Raw genomic sequence first — 4,852 nt, forward strand, 5'->3', positions numbered from 1 at the left:
CAGGGTATCAGGGGCCTCATGATCTCCACGAACAGAGATCACTACACAGGAAACAGCTAGATGAAAAACTTGCTTGCTTCTTCGAATCCCGAAATAACAGAATATATAGAAAGTGTTTTTGTGATTTTTCCATTCTCTTCGGGGAACGTATAGAAAGATTATCAGACGGCTTTCATGATATTATGCTTCCTTGCCCGTGTGGAACATGTGTAAGCATTATGTTTTTCCAACAAGTGATCCGACTGGAAGAAGTGTTATATGAGGACTTCGAGATCAAATAGAGAATGTGTCTCTCCATTCCTCATGACCCACTTATTTCTCCGAAATCAGAGATCAGAGTGATTTTCCTCCTTTTTCCCAAATAGTCGACGGTCTTACACCATTGGGATACTTCGGATAAACTGGAGTACATATATGAGAGACCGGTGCTAAAACCTTTTCTCGAGATATCTTCCAGATTCTTAGGGTCCTTGCTCCGGATCTCGCCCCCCCGGTGCGAAAGCAGTTGGTTCCGTAGTTTGAGAATTCTACTAATTCCAAGTATTCCATTATTATTATTAAATAAGAGAATATAAAAAGTAAAGAGGAGAAGACATAACAAGAAGAATTGTGAGAAATAAGTTAATTTATCAAGTTGAGGCATTTCGATTTGGATTTCAAATAAGAAAAAAAGGATTTTGTGAAATTTAGGAGTTGTTCAAAAGCATCAAGAGGGAAGAACTCAGATAGAAAGGCAGGCGAAGTTGGCGGCCAACCGAATTCCCCTCCCAGTTGTACCCTTGTGCATCCCCTTCATAAACGATTTCCACTGGATCTGGAGATTCCCCGGGGCCCCCCGAATCATCATCTTCGGACCCCGAATCATCATCCCACCTTTTACGCTTCCGCGAAGAAGACGGGCCTGCCTCGTTCGCCCCATCATTTGATTTTGTGCTTTCAGGGGATCTCGTGGAATGAGCCTCCTGCTCTTCCAAAGGCGCATCGGGGTCGGGAGAATCCGGTTCACCGAGCTCGGCGCGGCGAAACCGCTTCGCCAGATTGGTGGCTATTGCGACGAATTCGCTTGCGTCCCCGGCTTCCGTATAATCGGAGAAGATTTGTTGAAGAGTATCTCCTCCCTCACTATTCCACAATACATGATTTTCGGTGAACGATCGCGCAGATTCACCTTCCTCTAAAGGAAGAGGAGTGCCTACTTCGTGAAATATTCTTTCAACCTTGGAAGTCAACTCCGCAATTATGTCTTCGGGATGGGTGGCGTGCGCCATTTCCTGCTGGAGGTCTGGTAGTCCGCCAACGGGAGGTTGGTCTATGGGAAAGACACCCCCGTTAGGAGCATTGGTCATGACGAGAACATTGAGATCCGTGACATTCTCATTCCCAAGATGAAAGGCTATTCCTTGAACTCCGAATAAGACAACAAATGCCATTATTAGTACTGTCAACGCAAGACCGAATGATGGTATAGCAATGAACAAAAGAATGACACTTGGAAATATGGTCCGAATAATTTCGATAGTAGTTCCATGAACAATCCTTTGTGGGATTGGATTAGTTTGCTCGTTGAAATGCCATAAAGCGCGAACCAACATCCGTGATATGAAAACCAAAATAAAAATGAGGAAGAAAAAGATATCGTGATGTAAGTCAATGATCATGGGGACACATTGTTTTGAGCACCACAATTTCCTGCACTGTGCCTGTAGTGATTTCAGAATTCGGCAACTTAGCCTACTAAAAGATCAGTTACAAGAGCACAATGCTTTTTGTGGCTTCCTGCTCGGTAGAGAAGCCACGCTGCCGGGGCGGCCCTGTCACCCGGAGAAGATTTCTTTTCTTTGTTGATTCCTCTCAATGAAATTTGCGAAGAATAGCGGAGAGAAATGGTAACATAATAAGGGAAAGGGAGCTATCTGCTTCCATATCGCCCCCAAAATAGAACCCAAAAGTTCCAGAGGCATCTTCCATTCATTTCAATTTAGGTCTTTCTGCACCATATTTAGATCTTCCCTTTCTACGATCCGGAATTCCCAGCAAATCCTTGACTCCTCGAATACGATGGGATTTCACACCTGGCGAATCTTTCACTCTACCTCCTCTGACTAAGACTACAGAATGTTCCTGCGAATTATGACCTTCGCCTGGAATGTGAGCAAATATATCATGTCGATTGCTCAACCGTACTTTTGCTATCTTACGTAGAGATGAATTAGGTTTTTTCGGTGTTCTCGTCGAAACACGCAGGCATACTCCTTGCTCGAGTACGGTCCGTGCACCGTTTTTCTTCTCTACCATGACAAATCAATTGATTTTTTGTAGGCATCCCTCTTTCCTATGTCCTTCCCCCCTTTGCCCTTTCTAAAGTGGTTACTCCCGATCTGAAGCACCCCTTTTCCATTCATAGAGAGATCCAATCGTCAAAATCAATAAAAAGGCCATCATGGACCAAGATCCAAACAGATCAATCTTGTTAGGAGGTACTGCCCAAGGAAAAGAAAAGGTGACTTCCGGATCAGGGATAATAAATAAAATAGGAACCAGATAAAATCGTATATCGAAACGACTTCTGGCATCACCGGAGGGATCGGAACCACATTCGTAGGCCGACAATTTTTCTGGATAGGTCGAACACCGAGTGGAATCAAAGAAACTAGCGGACTGATCACTAAATAGATACAAATAGGTGCAAATTCCGACATCACCAAAGCCCACTTCGTTCTCTCGCTCTCCTCGCGGCGCTCCTTGCTCGCGGAGCGGCATACCGAAAAAAAGACGCTCAGATGTGGATTGGAACCACTGAAGGATTTCCAGCGCAATGCCCCTTGCTCTTCCCACTGAAACAAGAAAAAAAGGATTTGCAATCCAGCAAGAAAACGGATGCGCTAACGCGCAACGGCTTTCGCGCTAGTTGCTCAATCTGTTGCTTGTTTTGCTCTAACCAGCTGAGCTACCAGAACCACTTGCCTAAAGTCTCTTTTCTTCATTTATGAGCATCCTACCTGCAGTGGAGGAGCTTGCTCAAGAACCAAGAGCGGGCCAGGGACTGGATGGCCCTCGTTCGAGAAAGTCTTCTTCGCTATAGACGCCACCAAGAACAAGAAAGGGGCGCTCCGCTCCTAGTCACTAAGCAGCTATTCTGTCCGACGGCGGACTCCATCAATCTGAGGTTCTTTCTCTCACGTAATTTCGCCCGCCCGTTCTACTTCCGTGCTGGAGGAAATGGGATTCGAGCCCATGATACAATCTTCTTGTATGTCGATTTAGCAAACCAATGCCTTAAGCCACTCAGCCATACCTCCAAGTTGTTGATCAGAATTGGATGTGCCGGGTTGGTTGCCCGAAGATCCACTGCGTAAGCCATAGCGCGCATACTCTTCTTTACTGAGCGAGAAAGACTCTATCCAGATCTATGGATCTCCCCAGCGTCCAAGCGAGACCCCATCCAAACCAAATCCGCCACTCGTTGGGCGAGGCCTTGCTTTCTATGAACACCTCACCACTGAATGAGAAACTTAGCCTCCGACCCGACCAAGAGAGAAGACAGGGTCAAGCCGACGCCGCCCTTCGTCACCTGCCTGAATGGAATGAATATCTCCTTCGTCTAGTCGAGAAGGGAAAAAGCCCGGCGGGGAACAGGACCGTGACTCTTCTAAACCATTACATGACGGAGAAGTCCATTCTCGTCATGATCGATCCACGTCCTTCCATAGTGCCCGGAGAACGTGCTTCTAGAAGATTCTATAGTGATCCACTGGAATCGGCCTCGGGTGACGCCTCCCTAGTCGTCGAAAGATTTCATCCCTCGCTCGGTCGTTAAGGTGGGGTGAAAACTGCAATTAATGCTCTATCTCCGTCATAGAATATGGGATACTCACTTTCAATGGCCTCGCATCCCCAGAGCCTCAGACTGGCCTACCCTTCCAATCGGGGTTATAACGGGTCCGGTATCAGCAACACCAGCCAATCGTGTTGGTACGGTGGGTTCCCCATACCCACTATTCGGAAAAAAAGCTTGCCATAGCAGCTCAAACCTCCGATCGGGAAATGGGAGTTCTAACCGGTCCTAACCCCAATTCCAAACAAATTGATTGGACCGAGGTTCGTGCAGGGAGAGAATAGAAACTAATAACGATGGAGCAAGAAAACGGATGCGCTAACGCGCAATGGCTTTCTCGCTAGTTGCTCAATCCGTTGCTTGTTTGGTTCGAGGTTGAGCTCACCCGCCGCCCTACGTCAGTAGTCTTCATAACTTCTATGCCCTTTTTTTGCTCTAAGGTAAGGTCCTTCAAGAACAGCATTGCGGTCGCAATGGGGCTCTGGGTGAATATTGTCCGCCCGTATGAGCCGGGCTGTGAATATTTATAGGTCGGGGTCTTTACTGAAAAACCACAATACTACACTACAACAATTTTAAGAAATCCGCAAGTGACTCTAATTTGAATTCACTAGTCGTGTTGAGTTTTTTTTATTTCAATATAAAAAATCTGCCAATCCCGATATTCCCACATTTCATTCTGGTCCAGTGTCCATTCCTGAATGAAAGAAATGAGCTTTGCCCCTTCACTCACTTATGAATGACTCCTTTAGCACTCTCTTTTTTAGATCAAAAAATAGAAACAGTTTACCTTTACCATACCTTCCAAGCAAGAGTGTTTTATTGCAAGATTAAGTTATTACTGAACAAAGAGAAATTCTCATTATAAAGGATGAGAGAAATTCAGAAGCACTTTTTTCTTATTCTAGCAGACGGAATTGAATTGGTCTAATTTAGGACTTTCCAAGCGATTTTTATCTTACCTAATTCTATCTACGCCCAGGGGGTAGGTACGTCGCAAGCTCTGGGCAGCTATCT

At 45.7% G+C, this 4,852-nt stretch overlaps 3 pseudogenes; all 3 read right to left on the minus strand.

Annotated features, from left to right (window-relative positions):
• Nucleotides 1-133: 133 nt before the first annotated feature.
• Nucleotides 134-643, minus strand: LOC119293557 (annotated as a pseudogene).
• Nucleotides 644-1,968: 1,325 nt separating this feature from the next.
• On the minus strand, nucleotides 1,969-2,323 carry LOC119292631 (annotated as a pseudogene).
• Nucleotides 2,324-2,329: 6 nt separating this feature from the next.
• LOC119293558 lies at nucleotides 2,330-2,804 on the minus strand (annotated as a pseudogene).
• Between the last annotated feature and the right edge of the window lie 2,048 nt (nucleotides 2,805-4,852).

Source organism: Triticum dicoccoides, chromosome 4B (genome assembly GCF_002162155.2).
Source record: "Triticum dicoccoides isolate Atlit2015 ecotype Zavitan chromosome 4B, WEW_v2.0, whole genome shotgun sequence".
Lineage (NCBI taxonomy): Eukaryota > Viridiplantae > Streptophyta > Magnoliopsida > Poales > Poaceae > Triticum > Triticum dicoccoides.